Source organism: Jaculus jaculus, chromosome 13, assembly GCF_020740685.1.
Source record: "Jaculus jaculus isolate mJacJac1 chromosome 13, mJacJac1.mat.Y.cur, whole genome shotgun sequence".
Taxonomy (NCBI): domain Eukaryota; kingdom Metazoa; phylum Chordata; class Mammalia; order Rodentia; family Dipodidae; genus Jaculus; species Jaculus jaculus.
The window spans coordinates 51,419,958-51,441,625 of record NC_059114.1 but is presented as its reverse complement, the minus strand read 5'-3'; the positions used below and the strand labels follow the sequence as shown (position 1 = coordinate 51,441,625).

General features: G+C 39.0%; 1 pseudogene; it reads right to left on the bottom strand.

The window, feature by feature from the left end:
• Nucleotides 1–11,959: 11,959 nt before the first annotated feature.
• LOC123454063 lies at nt 11,960–19,407 on the bottom strand (annotated as a pseudogene).
• Nucleotides 19,408–21,668: the final 2,261 nt, after the last annotated feature.

Below are 21,668 nucleotides of genomic sequence, written 5' to 3'. Positions count from 1 at the left end.
GGCACACGGCCCCATACTACATGGGGTATATAAGGACTGCCCCAGCAGAAGTTCACCTCTCACACTGATAAGCCTCAGTCACATGCCTCAGCAACTGTGGCAGGGGCCACTCAATCACTCTTTTCCCACTTATCTTTAGTTCTGTTTCTGTTCAGATACCATGTGTTCTGTGTGACTTCTCCTGGGGAGAAGGGTTTCTGGAGCACAGATGAATCAAAGAAAGCCACATCACTGAAAAGCTGAAGGCAGTGTGGTGATGACTCACAAAAGTTGCATACGTTGGGGGCTGGAGAGATGACTTACTGGTTAAGCACTTGCCTGTGAAGCCTAAGGACCCCAATCCGAGGCTCAATTTCCCAATACCCACATAAGCAAGATGCACAAGGTGGCACATGTATCTGGAGTTCATTTGCAGTGGCTGGAGACCTTGGTGTGCTCATTTTCTCTCTTTGTTTCTCTCTTTCTCTGTCTGTTGCTCTCAAATAAATAAATAAAATAAAATAATTTTTTAAAGGCGAGTCTAACAATGGTACCAAACTGACTGTATTCAGAGTACAAAACTAATTAATAAAAAATAAATTAATCTAAAGAATAATAATAAAAATAAATAAATAAAAGAAAGTTACATCCCTGAACTTCCTGCATGATTTCCCACAACTTGTATACTTGGAGGGACTTATATCCCCAGCAATTGTTACTGCTTTTATAATCTTGGGAAGAGGCCAAGTGAATTCTAACTTTAAAGAAATTCCTAAGCCTTATAAGTTTTATTTACCTTCTAGGTTTTATATTTTTACTTTTCTTCCTAAGCCTTATATATTTCACTTATTTTCTGTTTCTTGTGAATGCCCCCTCCCTCCAGGAAAGCATATTTAAATTGAGAGGAAATAGTTATATAACAATTTGGTTTTGATATGCTTAAATATAAATAGCATTCAATTATACCCTTTAAACCAATATATAAATCATTCTTTAACAAATCAAGACTGAAATGATGACAGACTATTAAGAACTTTATGACATCTTTGAAAATTAGACAAAATGAGTAAATTATTAATTGAATACAAATTTCCAAACTATCATGAGAAATAAAAAACCTGAATGATATGACAACTATAAAGTCATTAGATTCCATGGGTAAAAGAGAATTACTAACGAATTTGTCTGTCTCCTTCCTCTCAACCCCTGTCACAAGTTTTTTACCTTAGGACAGAATTCCCTTGATTATTGATCTTGGGCCTAAACCCAACAACAAAAGTAACAATGTCCTCAAAAGAAAAACACAGAGGAGTGATAGAGAAAATAGGGGCAAGGACTTGTGGTGATCAAATGTCTGAAGCCATAAGCCAAAATGTCTAGAGGAACACCTATGAGACAAAAAAGCCCTAGTAGGGTCTTTGGAGAGATAGCAGCCTCTTAACTCTTCAATTCAGACTTTTGACCTTCAGAACTATGAGAGAATAAATTTCTCTTATTTTGAGCCCATAAACTTGTGGCCTTTGTTGCAGCAACTCTAGCAAATGAATATAAAGCTTTTCAAGGAAAAATAAAAGTTTTTAAAAGAACCTATAAGGTTTTCGTCAATTTGAATATAACATGAATATGGAAAGAGTGATTACTCTCTCTCCATGTATGTATGTATATATACACAATATATATACACTATATATATATATATATATAATAGGAAGGAAACTTTATTCATCTGATGGTCACAATATACAATATACAAAGTAAAACTAGATCATATATTACCTATAATCCTCCATTTCAATAATATTCATCCTACTATGTAACTGAAAATACAAATGAGGAGTAACAAAAAGAAAACAAAGTTAAAAAAATTTAAAAAAGAAAAGAAAAGAAAATTTAAGCCAGACATGGTGGTATACACATATCCCAGCATCTAACATGTTAAGTCAAGAGAATACTACAAAGGCCAGTGCAGGCTGCCATGTAGGACCCTATCACACAAACAACACAAACTTGCCAATTTATAGCGGTAGTTTGAATTTTTATCCTCTCTTTTAAATGGCTTTATGCTAATGTTCAAGAGATATTTATCTTTCTTTCCCATACTTCTGTCTAGTAATACCAAAAGATAGAGTAGGACTTATGGTTGAACTGGAAAAATAGAGTTCACATCTTGAAACTATTTTTTATATTTTCATAAGGATCTTCATTATGGAAGCTAGTTTGGCATGACTGATGGCATATGCTTATAGCTAGACATTTGGCCATTAAAGTCTGCAATTACAGGTCTTAACTACTTTCTTTAATATTTTTATTTTTTATTGACAATTTCATACCCCTCTAATTATTCTTATTAAATGATCACGGCTCTATGTGCTTCAGATCTGAGTTCTCTTTCTATTAGATTAAAAACAAAAATCCTCTTTTTCTCTCTCAATAAGACAGGCAGGGAGCTGGAATGATGGTTGAGTGGTTATAGGATATGTGTGTGTGTGTGTGTGTGTGTGTGTGTGTGTGTGTGTATTCCTTCTCTCTCTTAAATAAACAAATAAAGAAAAAATATTTTTACAATATATGTACTACTGACGGGGCCATGACAAGTAAGGACGTTTGTTTCAAAACTGTCATATCAAGATCTCTCTTATTTTCTTTTACAACAAAAGAATATTTTATTGTAATTAACATTCATCTTAAAAGATAAATGGGTTCACAAAACATTTTTACAGATGCATATTATGTATTTTTCTCATATTCATCCATGCTATTACCTCTATAATCCTTTTAGCCAACTTTCTTATAAATCTCACATACACAATATTCATATGTGTATGTGTGTAAGATCTATATTCCACATGTGAATTATGACATGCATAGAACTTGTGAGTTCACATGTTCCCTTCATCTGCTGAAGGGTTTTATAGTCCCAAATATTCATAAATGGGGAAGTATGCTCCTATTCAGTTCCATTTTCCCTGATTCCCATTTTTCTCTGCATGCCTGTTTCTCATTCCCCTGCCAATCTTCCACTCAGAAATGAGTAACCTATGCATGTACTCTTGTTTCTAGTTCCACTTTCATTTTCCTTCTCACATTCTACTGGGGATAAGGGAGGTCAATTTTCACTTCTTTTTCAATCTCTATATGATATACACTTGTGAGCGAGTGCCTTCTTGAGTTGTAATTTCACACCTTGCCTTCATTCCATGATTTCTCCAATTATATAATGATGGTATCATTGACAAGGATCTCTCTTTTTGTCCAAAAGAAGAATAAAAAGCATTAATGTGTTTTCCAGGTAAGGTGGTGATGTAAGAACTATGCCAAAGCAGCCTAGGGGAGAAAAAGCAAAACAAAAACAAAGCAAAAAAAAAAAAAAACATCAAAAATACATTCTTCTACTAAAAAGCAAAGATGTATAAGAAATTATTAATCATAGCAGAGAAGTAGGAGAGATCCAAAGCATCTAGAGCCCACAGAATCATCCAGATACAGCTCCAGCAGAAGTGGCATCATGTCTGTGCAGCCACCAGGCTTGGCCTGAGCCACAGGAAAAGCCAGATGAGGGGATTTTCCATTCACACCAGCTTCCCTATAAACTCAAGAAATGTGAAGGGGAGGAAATCAGGGACCAGTGGAGCAGCTCCTGAGGAAGAGGATCATAAGGACCAGTGGGAGAACTTCAGCCACCATCCATATCCTCCCCTACCCCCACTGCCAGTGCAAGCCCCAGGAAGCACCAGACACCTGGGGAAGGGAACTCACCTACACAGCACCCAGCACAGATTATCAGAGCAGTGACTGACTGACCCAGCCAGCCTATGTGAGCCTACAGTACACCAAAGAGGGACCCAAGTGGGCGCACAGCATAACTGAGACCAAAGCTACCCCAAATGTAACTGGGCTTACACCAGGTCAGTACCCACCAAAACAGCCTGGTATCCAGGCTTTCATTGGAAGTCCTAATTGCACCTTCCATGGCAGGGTAAATTATGGGTTAAATCTGATGGATGGTCAGATTTGCCATTCATAAATAAGCATATTTCAGGCTTGGACAATAGGGAGGGTAGGGCTTGGGGAAAGGGAAAGGGTGAAGGGGCTACACAAAACAACCCAAATTGAACTGGTACCACAGAATCCTATACCCTGGAAGTCAGACTAAAAGGTGGTACCCTCAAGAGGACCTTAGGGACAGCACCTAAATTGAAGGGCCCTGAAGAGGGTGAGACAAAACATAACCTCAAAAATTTTTCATGTTTCTCTTTCTTCTCTAGATTTTGCTTGTTTCTTTTCCCTTGCTAATGGTCTGTAATTCCCTGTACTAGGATGTGGTCTACATCCACAATGAGCTGTTGATCAGAGAGACCTACTAGATCTCCCAAAGCAAACCAGAAGACTCCTGTCAGAGTACTTTATTACTCACCAGAGTAATACTCTGCTGAAGACACAATACACTGTCAGCAAGGATCACAGAGAGACCTGGTTGGAATTCGTAGGAAAGCCAGTCCCAAGAAAATTAGACCATCTAGTCTTGGAAGGCACTGCATGAGCTACCAGGGGAAAGTGGCCAACATCTGTCCAAGCAACTCAAAATCAAAGACACTCAGAAGCAAATAGTCTGATGTGATGCTCACACAAGTGCAATAGTGGTACACAGCCATAGTGGGTAACAACTGCTCTTGGACTGGCTACCAGATAGACTCTGTGGAAAGGAAACCACATCTGGAACAGGGGAGCAAGTCATATCCAGATAATGATTCTGCTTTCCATTGTCAAGCCACTACCAACCTTAGACTATTATAGGGATAATAATAATAACTTTGGCATAGTTCCTTTTAATTTTTCTCTAAATTAATAATGGTTATCTCATTTAACCAGTGCTGACTTCATTCTCCATTGGAGAATCTGCTTCTCTTTTCAGAGGGGAACTAGACCTGAGGAGATAAATGATCCAGTACACTCTACTCTGGTTGCAGCTGAAACCACAGAGAAATTAGAGAAATGAGCAAGAGTGCTGCTTTCTTAGTGAATCTGATATCAGCACAAAGGTGATGGTGATAGGTACTGAGGGCACTCAGCACCTACCAAACCAGAGATCCAGAGGCTCCTAAGTGCCCATCCCTGAAGTAGACTTTTAATGCTCCCAGCATGGCTCAGGGAATTTTGTGATATTGTATATATGTATATATTTTATATATGTAAGTATAAAAACAGATTAATGGGGGTAAAATGGCCTAAGTGAGGTCAGGGGAAGAGATTGAGTAAAGGAAAGGTGGAGGGAGGGCTAATAAAAATCTAAAAGGATATAAATAAGTCATATGGAAACCTACTGTTTTGGACAGGAGCCATAGATTGTTACCAGAAAAACTTTCAGTGCCAAGGATGGGATAGCTTCCAATGAGTTGTTGGCCAGGGAGGTCCCTGATGCCCCCAAAACATTACAGGCCATTGTTGAGGCTCTTGGTTTCCCATTAGGAATATATGGTAAGACCCTATTGCTGAAGACTCCATATACTTGTTCTACGCAGTCACTGAGAAATCCTGCTGGAGCTGAGCTGAAAACCTCCTCCATGTAGACCAGCTGACAGGAAGCTGGAAAAAGCTATGCTGCATGCCATTCAATGGGAGAGAGAGAAATCACCAGTGAAGATACTCAACAGCGGACACTGCAAGCCTTGTATTTGGCCTGCCAGGCCAAATGAGCCAATGGGTGCAATAGTGGCACATCTTTTGTGGGGGAAACTAACTGTCCTCTAATTGGACTGCAGGCCAACTCCATGGGAGGGAATACATTCCTGATACTAAAAGCATACCACAAGGGTAGTCATGAGCCCTAGGGGTATAACATCTGCTGGTATCTGGCTAAATGTATATACTGTGTTCATCAAACTGCCTGGTAAACACTTCTCTTAATGTTCATACTCATGGATTAATGCTATTCTCCCTTTTGGCTAAAGAAGCTTCTATTTTCAGATGGCGGTGACCTTGGGATGACTCAGAAGCACCATGGTGCTGAGAAGAAGTAACAGAGCATTGCTCAGAACTGAAATATCTCTATCATGCCTTCCAAGGCTCAGGGACTATTGAGGAAGATGTGGCAAAAAGAATGTAAGAGCAAAAGAAGGGTAAGACTCCTTACAACGTGCACCTGAAGACACAAAATGGCCTGAATATCCATGATCTTGCAGTGCCTGTCACTACCTACACAAGATCATCATATTAGAAGGAAAAGATGTTGATATCAAAATAAAGTAGAGACTGATTGAGAGAGGGAAGTGGGACGATGGAGAATGGAGTTTCAAAGTGGAAAGTGGGGGTAGGGAAGGAATTACCATGGGTTATTGTCTACAACTATGGAAGTTGCCAATAAAAAATAAATTAAAAAGCATTGATGTTAGCATAATATTTTTCATCTAATAAATATTATTATTTAAAATATGTGTCTGAAATTCATAAAAACTAAAAGCTGTTCTTATATCTGTTTGTCCATTCTCCATATTTTCCATTTTAACTAGCTACATGGACTAGACACTTCTAGCAAAAGGAGTAGAGATAGGCAATAAATATGTTTAAAAAAGCTTATTATTATGTAAATAAAAATGACATTGAGATCTCATCACATCCCAATTATAATGATTATTTTCAAAAATATTGACAAATTCTGACAAGGATATGGAGAAAAGAAACCCTTAAGTACTGCTGGAGGTAATATAACGTGGTCTAGCCACTAAAATATGAAGGAAGATGCTGACAGTGAAAGGATTACTAAGGGATTAGAAAGAGTATGGCGAGCAGACAGTGTGGAAGGAGCTGAAGGTGTAAGAAAGGTGGATAGTAGTGATTAATATAGGATGTATGCTATTTTTAATTGAGAATTTTAATGAGATTTTGTTAATGTGGATTAATTGATTTTTTAACTTATTGATTTTTTTATAAAATTGTTGCACACACAGACTCCTCTCCCTCCCCCCAGTTCTGCTGATGGTGACACTGTAGTCACTCAAACCTCATAAAAATAGAGATCCAGACTCTACAGAGAAAGCAACACTAAATCAGATCTCCATCTTTTCCCCACAAAGGCTTGGAGAGCATCATAGAAGAGGGGGCAGAAAGACTGTGAGTGTCTCAGAGTGGGCGAGAACTGCATGAGGCACCATACCTTCAGAGATGGACTGGGGCCTGTTGGTCCCCACAATTAATACCAATTATCCCACTGAAGACCCTCAGGATGAAGGTTTGTGTGGATCAAAGTGTTGAAGGAAAACTCATCAATTTACACAATTAGCATGTTACCAGTAAAAACTGATGTCGTGATACAACGATGGCGTTTTGGAAGCGCTTTGAACTCATGAGCAGCTGGCTCCAAACAAGAGACATTGATATGTGTTATTTCTGGAACTTGGATTCTATCAGTTGGAAGGACTTAAACAAAAAGAAGATCTTTTCACCTGTGGATGTCAGTTTTAGCCTCTGTCCAAGTTCATCCTCTTCCTAAAGCCTGCCATATGAAATTTAGAGTCAACTAGCTATGCACCCTGCAATGATATAAGTCATAAAATTGATAAATCTTTTTAAATACAAATTTCCTACTGGTTCTGCTTCTCTGTGTCCTGACTACTATACCATTTGACCTATTGTGCCCACTAGACTATGGTAAACTGGATATTGTGCTACTTATAGATTAGGTCTTCAGGACACCGTGAAGGTTTTTTTTTTTAATATTTATTTATTTATTTGAGAGCGACAGACACAGAGAGAAAGACAGATAGAGGGAGAGAGAGAGAATGGGCGTGCCAGGGCTTCCAGCCTCTGCAAACGAACTCCAGACACGTGCGCCCCCTTGTGCATCTGACTAACGTGGGACCTGGGGAACCGAGCCTTGAACCGGGGTTCTTAGGCTTCACAGGCAAGCGCTTAACCGCTAAGCCATCTCTCCAGCCCAAGGTTGTTTTTTTTTAATTGACTTCCATAATTGTAAACAATACCCCATGGTAATTCCCTCCTCCTCCCACTTTCCCCTTTGAAACACCACTCTCTGTCATATTAATTCTTTTTGTGTTCTATTACCAGAAAGAATATGATCAACTTAGCCTGCTGGTCCCAAGAAGTGGCTAGAAACTATGTGGATTAGAGACATTAAAAGTCAAGTTAGGGAGCTAATGTCAACCATGACATGCAAAATGATAAATGAGGGCTGAGAATATGGCTCATTGTTTAAAGTCACTTGCTTGCAAAGACTGCTGGCCTGATTTCAATTCCCAAGCCACCCATGTAAAAGCCAGATGCGAAAAGTAGCAAAATCATGTCCCATTCATTTATAGCCACAAGAGGCCCCAGTGTGCCCATGAAAACACACACATACACACACACACACACACACACACACACACTATCATAAACTTTTAATAGTAAAGGAGCTGTTTGGGGCCAAAGAGTTTAGGAATAGAGTTATGCAAAGTTATTGTACCAATAGCTATTGAATAAACTTGGATAACAAAACAAAGTAGACCTGACTTCATCTATTTATATCATTTTAAATATAATAACTGACTTGATTGCTATTTTGTAAACAAATATGAAGCTGCAAGCATTCTCCCGATAATGAACATTTGTCTTACTGACATTCAAGTTATGCCCTGCTCTTTCTGTCTTCTTACACACAACTAACTTGCTTTGGTGACAAATCACAGCGCCAATCTCTTGAAAATATTTTAAACAGACATTTGACACAACTACAAAGAGCCAGCAATAAATATAGCTCATATGACATGAGGTCAATTGTAAACAGCTGTGATCAAATTTATGCATGCACAGGCATTAACAGCCATGCCACACCTGTCAGTTGACTAACAGCAACTGTAAATGTCATCAATAAAGGAAATGTCCCCCTGTCAAAATGTTAACATGTAAGAAAGAATTCCCTTTGTGGAAGTATCTTATTTCAAGTGAATCCCATGCCCTTTCCCTAACTATACTCTGCTTCCAGAACCTGGAAGGCAGGTCCATGTTGCTAATGTCAGCATCCCTTAGCTTGAGGTGCCAGGGTGTCTGTTCATAAGCTTGGCTTATGGGCCAGGCTGAAAAATTACGTGTATATTAGGTCTCATGTATGACATATGGTGGGGATAAAAGGCTAGAACCACAGCCCGCCTTGCTGCTTACAAGTTTCCAGCATGGAACCTCATGCTAATTCAAGATTTTAGACTAGCTTTCAAGGTCACTGTGAAAATAAAGCTTTCAAAAAAGGAAAGAAGGGCTGGAGACATGGCTCAGTGGTTAAGGTACTTGCCTTCAAAACCTAATGACCCTGGTTCAGTTCCCCAGTACCCACATAAAGCCAGATGCATAAAGTGGCTCATGAACCTGGAGCTTGCTTGCAGTGGCTAAAGACCTGGCATGTCCCATCTCTTTCCCTCCCCTCCCTTCTCTCCATCTGCCCCTTTCTGTCTCTCTCTCTCTCTCATACATAAATAAAGAAAGTTTTTAAAAAGGGAAGAAATGGATTTCATGATTTGTTTACTTGATTTGTATCATTTAAATGTTTAGGCATATGGTCAATCATTGCCTCCTGGATTCAGATACCACTACGTTAAGTACAAGCACACACCTTAGGAATATGTGGGAAGGCCTTATACAGTGAGGTCAGAAATACGTTTATTAAACAATATACAAAGGCTGGGGAAATGACTCAACTGGTAAAGGCACTTGTTTGCAAAGCCTGCTATTCCAGGTTTGATTGCCAAATACTTACCTAATGCCAGATACACAAAGTGTCACATGCTGTAGAATTTGTTTGCAGTGATAAGATGCTTTACCATGCCTAAACTTCCTCTCTTTCTCTCTCTAAATTTAAATTTAAAATAGATTTTAAAAAATTAAAAAGAAAAAAATTATAGAAAAGACCAATAGATTTGTCTTTCATTTTGTATAACTTATCTGGTATTTTTCACTAACCCATACTCAATTGCATGACAGAAGGAGGAAACTTTGGGTGTTTGATTTGAGGTTGACTCTGCTAGTTCTTCAGGCAATACTGAGAAATTCCTATTTGATCATTCTTATATTTTCATTCAGTAATGATAAAAATAGTTCTAACATTTCTTGAGAGCTATATGACAAGTATTGGAATCGAGCTTCGACATGTATAAGCTTATTTAATACTCAAGCTACAAAGTCAGGCTTATTTATTTATTTCTTATTTTACTAGGGATTGAAACTAGGGCATCATGTCTTAAGCACAAACTTTGCTCCCATCCCAGGTAAGTTTCATTATTACTATATATTTGAAAAGTTGGTAAACTTGAAGTATAGGAAAATGATTCAACTTGCTCCAATTTGCAGAGGGACATGTTAGAAATACAATCTCAAGTCAACTTGCTTCTGAATATGTGTTCACTTTCATGATTCTGTTCTGCTTCTCCAGGATTGTTTCTGCTAAGTACCATCTTCTCAGCATATGGGGTCCCTCTTGCACAGGAAGAAGGCATGATGTATCTCAGATCCTTTGCAAATGCTGAAAAGCATCCCTGAGCCAAGCTGTAATTTAGAGGACAATTCCTTCTGGCTGCTTCTAGGTGCGGCTTGCCTCCAGCTCCCTGTTGCTCCACACGTTTCCCACGCACTTCCAGAACTCTTTATTATGTGCAGATAATTCATTGATCACCTTTCATACAAAGCTCACCTCCAGCCAATTTCTTTCACAGCTTGACAATGTTTATACATAGAAAAAAATCAGGAAAAAAAGTGTCATGTTGTGTAGGTCTCAGTAATAGAGAATTAAAAACAATCAAGTCATTCAGGCTTTTGTTTCTGTAGCAATAATAAAGAGCCTCCTGCACTGAGAAACTCTTGTCTCACTCCGCAGTGCATCTCTTCTATTACAAAAAGACTCCCCTCTAAAGTAAACTAACTACTATTTGCTGAGCCAGTGGTACTAACTCATGCATAAAACAAATTTCTGTTTGCTGTTTCTTCTGGCAAATTTCAAGTGAAAACAAGATTGGAGAGGAAACTTGTCTCAGGTGGCTGCAGATCAGTTGAGTTGATATGCTTAACTAAGTACCTACGTGGACTAAAGCCTCACAGCTTAGTTCACTTTTTATAGTCTTTAAGGATTGTGGCCACATTCAGGGCTTTCAGATGTGCACATACAGAACAGTACTCTACCAACACAGTAGGGCTACGGATTGTGCTACTTTAGCAGAGCTCGTCCTAGGAACTGACTGACTGCCTATCATGAAGCAAATACGGCTCAACTTCTAATGGTAAAATGTCAACCAGAGGCAGAACTGTGCGTAGAAAAGAATACTTTATGCAAAGCACATATATGTGAGTTCTTAATGAGGAATGTTTCCTAGCAATAAATCTAAAAATGTCTAAGCAAATTCTCATTTTCTAAACTGTATATTGAAAACATGAAAATTATTTTATTCAAGTTTTTTTCTTTTATTTTTGAGTGAGAAATACACAGAGAGAGAGAGAGAGAGAGAGAAAGAGAGAGAGAGAGAAAAAACGATTATGGTAGGACCTTGCAGCCACCGCGAATGAACTCTCGACACGTGCATTTCCTTGTGGCGCCTATGTGACAGTGCACACTTGCGTCACTGGGTCTGGCTACGTGGGAGCTAAAACATGCATTCTCTTAGGCTTTGCAGGCAAGCACCTTAACCACTAAGAAATCTCTCCAGCCCATCAAGTAATTTTTTCAATACTGCATGTATGTTCTGACCAAGGAATTAATCTATTGGTCAACTGAAGGCAATCTTAATCACCTTAAATTTATTTTTCATAGGAAGGACAGATTTGTTTATTAAGTACAGTGCTCAGTAAGACAGTTTAAAGGAGAGAAAGATGGAGAGGGGAGTGAGAGAGAGAAAGAGAGTTGAATGAAGACCTACAAGTGCATAGGCCAAGCAGGAATCTGCCTACCTGTGGTCTCACATTAATTCAAAATAGATGATGGACTCAGGATTCTGAAAGTGAGTTTCTATCACTTGGACTCTAGGAAAATGTAAGGTTTTGAAAAGTGAGCTAGTATAAAGTCTTTCTTGTTTGATCGAGAGTGAGCACACTGATCGTCTCCATGCTGGAAGTGCTGTTCAGACGGGCTCACTCTCCAGGCCCAGCCTCCTCTCTGTCCTCCACAGCCACACCTGTCTCCACTACCACCTCCCCCCTACGGCCATCACCTAGATCACCATGGTGCCCACCGTCCTGGTATCTATTGTCTTCTTGGTATCCACCACCCTGGTACTCACTTCCTGTGTGTGAAGTTGCTGGGAAACCACCGTAGGCAATATCTTGACAGCCATTTCTGTGGACATGGTGGCAGCTATCTGGCTGGGCTACACACCTGAATCTAGGTAACTACCATCTCTGTGGCCTCTTCATCCTCAGTCTGACAAGCCTTCTTGACGCTTAGTTCCTCTTCCCGTTGGCCTCCATGATTATAGCCACCCCATCCATGTCTCCTTGTTTGTGACCTTCTTGTCCTCCATATAAGGGATATCAAAGCCACCTCTCCCTCTTCCTTGGCTTCCTGCTTGCTGCTGGGGGCAGACTTTACTTCTCTGTCATGGTTGCACCTCTGCAGTGGAGGTTCACTTTAATTGGGTCTACCATCTATGTCTGGCACCCATCCCATCAACACTTTATTGATGGAACAGGCAAATTTTTTTTTTTGAGCCCCAAAGACTGGCTTTTTTTTTTTTTTTTTTTTTAATGTGAGACAGTGAAAGCAACAGAGTGCAAGAGAATTGGCAGGCCAGAGCCTCCAGCACTGCATTTGAACTCCAGATACATGCACCCCATTGTGCGCATGTGTGACCTTGTGCTTGCTTCACCTTATGTGTCTGGCTTATGCGGGACCTGGGGAGTTGAACATTGATCCTTGGGCTTTGAGGCAAGTACCTTAACATTAAACCATCTTTCCAGCCCTTTTTTATTTCTTTTTTTTTTAAACTTATTTAACCATTCCTTGTCCTTAAAAATCTTCTAACAAATCTTATCTTGGCAGCCACAAGGTGGGAAATTCTAGTAGATAAAACTGAATGCTGGGGTGGGAGACACTAATCTAGACCCAAATGTCAATGGTACCATAAAATTCTACTTCCTAAAAGGCAGACCAAATGGCTGAACCTTCACCAGGCCCTTACAGGAAACACCTGAACCACAAGACACCGGAGAGGGTAGGATCAAGACTGACCTAAATCTTCTACATCTTCCCTCCCTCCCTCTCCCCCCCTTCTCTATCTCCTCCCTAACTTTTGTATATTAGTTATCTTTTTCCTCATTTTCTTAGTGGGCACTGACCTGTAACTCCCAGTACCAGCATGGGGCTATCATCCACAGTGAGCTTTAGATCAGAGAAACCTACAAGGTTTCCTAAAAGAATGACAGCTTTCTGTCAGAGTACTTGATGACCCACCAAAGATCAGTGGTAAGACCCTATTGCTGAAGACTCCATACGCAGCTGACACGTAAAATGGAACAGCATGGCTGGAGGCCAGGAGAGAGTCAGTCCCCAGACAGTGAGCGTGTCTAGTGCCAGAAGGTGCTACATGGGCGACTGGGGGAAATGACCAATATCTGTCCAAGCAACTCATGGTCTAACCTACTTAGCAACAAATAACCTGTTGTGATGCCCACACAAGTGCAATAGTGGCACACAGCCATGGTGGAGAACCAACTGCTCTTGATTTGGCTAACTGATCCCCTCAGTGGTATGGGACTCATAGCTGGAGCTGGGAAACAAGTCAGAACCATATTCAAGCATAAGCTCTCTCTCCAATATCAAGCTACCATCAATCATGGGCTACAAGAGGGCCTACACCTATTAAACTCTCTGTAAAAAAAAAAGTAAGGGTTATCTCATTTGTCCTGGTGCTAACTTACTCTCCGTTGGAGATTCTGCTTCTCTTTTCCAGATAGATGCAGATCCTAAGGAGAGAGCCACCCCATCATACCTCAAAAAGGCCCCAACTGAAACTAAGGAAAATTAGCAAAACAAGCAAAGGTGCTGTTTTCCTGATGAACCAGATTCCAGCACAAGGGTAAAGGAGACCAACACAGAAAGAAATCAACTCCTACCAAATCAGAGAGCCAGAGCCTCAGAGGCCCCCAATGCCTCATCACTGAAGCAGACCAAAAATGAACCCAACATAGCTCAGGGAAATTTTGTGAAAGAGGGGGCAGAAAGTATGTCAGAGCCACATGTTGGGTCATGATATGCAGAGACATTTATCATACCAATAACTGTGGGCTAACTCCACAATGCACGACCCATATACATCAACAAGGAGGGGCCATTGGGGAGGGGGTAGGTGACGGATGAGCCTAATAATGGTACCAAACTGCCTGTATTTGCTGAATAGAAAACTAATAAAAAAAAAATTTAAAAAAAAAACAAAAACTAAATGCTTTGGCTAGTAAACCTTAGCTAATTTTTCTGTCTGACTCTTAGCTCTGTCAGACCAGCCAAAAGACTGTACAGGGACTTCCAAATGTTTTATTAACAGCTTTCTCCAGACTACATTGCCATTGGCTACCACTTGGTTAAGTACTTTTTTCCCAGTGCCTGTGTCCGGTTGGCTTCTTCAGTGATGTTTTCCCTCGTGATCAGGGGAAACTTTTGTTAATAGTCCCTTTAACATATTTTTTTTTAATTTTTATTTATTTATTTGAGAGTGACAGACACAGAGAGAAAGACAGATAGAGGGAGAGAGAGAATGGGCGCGCCAGGGCTTCCAGCCTCTGCAAAACTCCAGACGCGTGCGCCCCCTTGTGCATCTGGCTAACGTGGGACCTGGGGAACCGAGCCTCGAACTGGGGTCCTTAGGCTTCACAGGCAAGCGCTTAACCGCTAAGCCATCTCTCCAGCCCTAACATTTTTTTTTTTTATCCTGCTGAAGAACTGGAACATGGTTATAATGGCTGGAGGTTTGGACCTTCCTAGAGCAAACACATATGCCTTTCAATTCTTGAACAACTTCACCTCTACCTCCCTAAGCTTTTTTTTTTGTTTGTTTGTTTTTTGTTCTTTGTTTTTTGTTTTTTTTTTTTTTTGAGGAAGATTTACACAGAGCATTCTGGCAGCTTCTAGTTCTGAAATGAGGTATCTAAGCAAAAAGAGGCAGTTCTTCCATGTGAGAATGCACTTGATCGCATCCTGAGATGTCAGCGAAGGATGCAGGAAGTTCATCTCCTTAGCAGTCCAGTCACCTTAAGCTACAATTCTGCTTCACTTGGATTGTTGATTGGACATTTTTCTCTAGTTCACAGGGTAGGAATTCTGATAGTAAACTCAGTGAACTGGCTTCAGCAGACTGCGTGAGACAGCGAACCATCATCCAACAAAGGACCCTTGTAACCTAGTACTTCCAAAGACTCCAAGAGGAGTCTCCATGAGGTTGCACTCCGTGCTAGTGTGGCGTTGAAATTTCCAAGCTGTCAGGCACCCCTTTTCATCAGCGCCCCCCTCTGTGGAGTCTTATGACAGGCTGCATTCCCATAGAGAAAGTAAAGACACATACAAATGTTTCTTCTGTTTTTCTACACTCTAGCAGAGGTTCATTGGACTGATTTTTTTTTCTTATCTATTTCTTCATTTTCTTTCTGTTATCAATGAGCACTTCCTATTTTTCTTCCTAATAGGATATTTTCCAGCCCTTTCATTTGGATGCTTTCATTTATTTATCTGTGGTTGAATACACATGTCATAAATTTATCATTTACTATTTTCAAGAACTCAATTCACTATATTCACATTGTTGTCTTCTCCTTGCAAAACTGAAATTGTGCACTCACTCAACAGTTCTCCACTTTTCTCTCCCTTGTCCTCTGGTAGGCACTGTACTATTTTCTGTGTATGTATTTAACCACTCTTGTCATCTCACATAAGTAGAATCACACAATACTGAATTCTTGTCTTATTTCACTTACAGCATTGTTCTCAGGGTTCATTAATGTTGTATTAAAACACCATTTCATTGTGTGTATGTATTACAGGTTTTTCTATTCATTCACCTATTGATATAAAATTGGGTTGTTTCCACCTTTTGTGAAAAAAATGCTGCTATGTATCTCCTTTTCTTTGAGTAACACAGTATTTTTTTGTTTTTTTGAGGCAGAGTCTCTTTCTCTCTTTCTCTCTCTCTCTTTCTCTGTCTCTCTCTACAAAGGCTGGTCTCACACTTAATGTATATTTCAGGATGGCCTCAAACTTGTGGCAATTCATTTTCCTCCACCTCCCAAGTGCTGGGATCACATGCATGAGCTACCATGCCTGACTGAGTAATAATACAGTAGGTAATTATGACAAAAGAACATGATTGCTGGTAAGAATGAAATGTAAAACATATATATTTAATATTTTAAAACTATCATTTTTCTACATTCTGTGTTCCATCTCTTTAGACTTTAAATCTCAGAGCTTTAATCTCTGAGGCACAGAAAGGAGCAGCCAGCCAGAGGCACTCACTGCTCAAGAATATTCGTGAGTCTGTGAGGCTGGGTGGTTTTGTCCTTTCTTCTCCCCAAAAAGAATATGATTTTACATTTAAAAGAAGTCATAGAGAAGCTAATTACATCTGATGCTACAGACTTTGTTTTGTCTTGTTTCTCAAAGTAGGAAATAAGTGGGAATTCATCCTTGAACAAGCCCAGCTCTTGAAAATATTATTGGAGGAAAGCCACTGCCAAATCCAATCAAACATATTTGCCTTGCCATTGATAAGACAGCTACAAAGTGAATGAAAGACCATGGAGCACCTGTGCATGCACACTGTGGGAACTCCAATGAGTCTGTATTATGATTTCACCGCTCTTGTTTAGGTGGAAGCAATCATGACCATTGATACTTGGACTGTGGGATATTCTTGAGGAAAATAATTAAACATATCATTTAAAGCAGCCAAACATGGGCTGGAGAAGATTGCTTAGTGGTTAAGGTCTTTGCCTGCAAAGCCAAAGGATCCTGGTTTAATCCTCCCGGACCCACATAAGCCAGATGCACAAGGAGGCACATGCATCTAGAGTTCATTTGCAGTGGCTGGAGACCCTCTGCAGCCACTCTCTTTCTCTCTCTCTCTCTCTCACACACACGCACACACACACACTCCCTCTCTCTCTACTTCTTTCTCTTTCTCTAAAGTAAATAAATAAGTAAAGTATATATTTTAAAAACATAAAGTAGCCAAACACTTTTGCAAACAGAACAGCATCAAGAGGGATAAACTGAGGCAGCATAAAGTTATATGTTTTTTATTGCTAACCTACTTTTATTTTCTCCAACAAAAATTTAAAGACACCTGGGTAAATTCTATGAAGCTTTTCTGAATTTGTTTAATATTTACCAAGTTAGTAAGTATTATGGGTTTCATAAATTTCTCAATGTTTCAAATGGAAGAAACTTAGAATTATGCCTGTTTTCCATTTTAATCTATGCAAAGTATTGGAAGTTGAAACCTTCAGATGAAAATTAAATTGAAATCTATCTCACAACAAGAATATCTTATACTTTTTAAAGTTCTTAGCAAAGTATATTAAACCTTTGGTGCACTGAATCATAAGTTCAGGGTGCTGGGGTTTGGTTCAGAGGTAGCATTCTTGTCTGGCATGCAAAGGACTCTGGATTTAGGTCCCACCACAACAGCAGCATTACCACCACCACCACCAAATTCAACTAAAGAAATTATCGTGGTTTTAAATATAAACCTAAAACATTGTAAATTAGACTAGTGTTGTTTATTTGCTTGCGGTTGTTCCATTATCACCCTAAAATAATTTTCCATCGCTTAATAAAAAATCCCAAGTTGCAACCATGGCCTTTGTGGTTACCTGCTCTGGCCCAAGCTTACTTTCCAAGTTAGGCTTTTACCCATTCCTCTGGCACCTCATCTTCACTCTTCGCTTTCCTTTTCACATATAAAACTTACTATTTTCTCATCAGACAAAGCTGGGCTGCCTTTTAGTAACTCAACTCCACAATCACAAGGCTCTTAGAGTCACATCTGCCATTTTTAGTAAGGAAGCTGGGAATGAAAGAGGAACTACAATTTCAAAAATTATTGTTCTAAACAGAGAAAACTGTATGTTTCCAGACAACAAGTCAATGCTTTAGCTCTGAAGTGGCACATATCACTTCCATTCACCATCATGAATCAGGATTAGCTAGATTATTAACCACAGACAATATTATGCTATTATCAACACCCGAACATCAAGAATGATTGTCCTAGAGGTTTTCATTCAATGTTTACCTTACCTGGAATGCTCTTACCTTGGAACATCAGATGACTCACTTCTCACTGTATTGATCTTTCTCAAAATCCTTAGAGATGGGCTGAAGAGGTGGCTTAGTGGTTAAGGTGCTTGCATACAAAGTCTTTTTTTTTTTTTTCTTTTTCAATGTAGGGTCTCACTCTAGTGCAGGCTGACCTAGAAATCACTCTGTAGTCTCAGGCTGGCCTCGAACTCATGGCAATCCTCCTACCTCTGCCTCCCAAGTGCTGGGATTAAAGGCATGTGCCACCATGCCTGACTTACCTACAAAGCTTTTAACTGTTTTCAATATGATTTAATTTTGTTCCTTACACACATATATGAAATCATATATTTTATTTGTTGCTTATTTTATATGCACATTAGTTTTATATATTTAAATGCTATATGTTTTATCATATCCATTTGATCCACTAACATACATTCAATGACTGGAAGACCATCTAAAATTCATCCCATTGTCAATAAATATTTTTGAATGGTAACTAAATGAATGTACATCAAGTTGATGTTTAGATACTTAGACCACATAACTCTTTCCATGAATCTGTGTCAAAATATATATCTCAAGGACTCAACTTTAATTTCACATGACATTATAAATTTCAAAATAAAATTTAGTCTGAAGTTTTATGAAACCATCCTGATTTTCCTCATGAAGCTCTCTCTGCTGCTTCTTTTGGAGTAGGAAAAACATGAATCTCAGGGGCTCTGAATTGAATTGATCTGAATTTAGGAAATAACACTTAAAAACATTTTTACTTGTTTCTTTTGAGAAATTGCTTTGACTTCCAAATTTACCTTCCCATTAGTCTCTTTTCCAGGTTGCATTTGGATATCCAGGGAGAAGCACAGGGTGGGTAAGGCAGGAAATAGAAGCTTGGCTTCTAAAATCTTCCCTGTGTCCACTCATTCTTCCCTGGCCAAGTTAATGTGATTTCTTTCCTGATGTGCCCTAATATGAGTTAATGTTCTCTCTGGTGTTTGGTCTTACATGTGCAGACAACCAAAGAGCTGTTTCCAACTTTTTGATAATCACCTCATCCTAACAATTGTATCATTAGAAATGGTTGTGTCCATCTATCCTGATGATTTCTATAGTGAGGGAGCTGATGTTACTTACCTGAGTTCCTTGCCATGTGGATGCTTCTGAACCATGTCTCCCCCACACCTTCCCACTTCCCTTGAGGTAGGGAGTGTGGGTGTCAAGCACCCTTAAATATATCGTTTCTCTGATTTCATTTTCTCTTCTCAGAATGTATTATAATAAGCATTACTGTTTACTTATTTTGCTTGCTTACTTTTGAGTGTGAAGCTTTTGATTAGGAAGTCAAATGGAAGAAAAATGAGCTAAAGATATATGGATCAGCCTATTCAAAGGTTCTATTTTATTGCTATTTGGAATACCAATGAAATAATTACAGGATCTCAATAGTGTGGACATTATTTAAAACAAAACAAAATATTACATTGTGAATCCTGAGATATTTGACCTTTACCTTGGTCATTAATTCACAAAAGATGATCCCCTTTCCCAAAATAGAGTCAGCTTAGAAAATTTCATTGGAAAGATCAATGTCACAAAGCTCTTCCAGTGAGAAAATGCTTTAGAAATACATCTCTTTTTGTTTATTTTCGGCTTTTCAGTGAAGCAGTAATAAAAAATAACAAGGCACTAGGTATTATGTAAATAGGTCCCTTAGCTAGAATGATTGGAAAAAAAGTGAGTTTGAATAACATTAAAACCAAATTATCCTTAAAATCTATGTCACCATGAAAAATGCATGTAGCCCAAAAGTAACCAAATCTTCAACAGAATTTTCAAAACTAAACAAATATATGAATTTTATGTTAGAGAAGATGATAATTTAAAATGCATTTTGCTGTTTTCAAACAAATTCTGTGTCAGAGAAACTAGTGAGAATTAGTACCATGAAATAAAAACACAAGTCTCCAGTGGCCAGCCTGAAGGTTTAGAAATGCAGTGTGGGTTGAATTTACTACCAGGCATTGGTGCCATTGACTTTCATAACTCCCTATCTTTTGTAGTTGGGGCACAAAAGAGGTGATGAGAGTCATCTATTAACCACAGGCAAAACAAATCATATCATTGTAATTCATGTCTCCCTTCAGCAAACTGAGATATATAGAGGCATTCCTGAGACTTGAATGAAACTTCTTCTACCAGGACCAATTTTGTAACCTCCAGGGTACAATTTTTTTTCTGTCACAATCAGAGAGGGACAGTGTGGATAAGTCACTGATCTCTACTCTATGGAGTCTAAAGGTTTCACTTAGCAATTCAGGGTGCACAGAAAGGCCTGCATATTAAGCCATTTCCTGGTTCCAAGTGGCAGAAAAACCCTACCATAGAACCATGGGTAGTGTTATAATTCTGGTCGGATATGAGCAGAAGGATCTATACCCACATGTTTATGGATTGTAAGCAATAGTGCACAAGAATTAATTGATGATACATTATAACATCATCTGAATTTGTTGATGGTAAACTTAAAACTATGAGAAATGAGAGAGGTAACAATATCTCATATGTGGATTTTAGCTATGGATCTCCAGTCCTGATGTGGAATCTTTTCAGAAACCAGAGAGTAGGTAGGAGGATTGCCATGAGTTCGAGGCCACCCTGAGACTCCATAGTGAATTCCAGGTCAGCCTGGGCTAGAGTGAGATCCTACCTCGAAAAATCAAAAATAATAATAATAATAATAATTCTTTGCATATTTATCTACCTGCCAACATATTGATTCCATTTTTTACCCTTTCAAGTTCAGTTACTATGATAATAAAAGGACACTTAAAACAAAGATATGACTTCATGAGGATACGGGAGGCTAGCACACTAGAAATTCTAGTAAAATTATGGAAATGTTAAAGTACTTGAATAAGCAGGAACAAAATGAAGTAGAACAAGAAAAATAAGCAAACACTTGTAATGGGACTAGAGCATGCCTCCCAGTGCCAGAAAAGCGCAGAAATGGAGGCAATGGGATTCTTTCTATGAGGGTGGTACAGAAGCAGAAATCATCATTGAAATTCTTATGAATAACACAAGAGTCCTTCTCTATAATGTATATCTCAGTGGTTATAAGTCCCTAGAACCAATTGAAATATACGACTTGAAAGAACAGAACAGGCAGGATTTGGTAAAGTTTGTTTCTTTGGTGGCTTTAATGAGCAAAATGTGTAAAAGGGGAGATGGGAGAAAATTTGGACATGGTTGGGTTTGGAAGCAAATGGTGTGAAAACCTGGGAAGTGGTGAATAGTTAATAGAACAAGCTTTTGCAGAAAATGGGATTCTGAGAAATGGAACTGGCTGGTATTCTGGAATGTTGTATTTTCATGTGTACATAAAGATGGATGAAAGTATTTGGAAAGGAGTATTGGGAGATTTTATTTC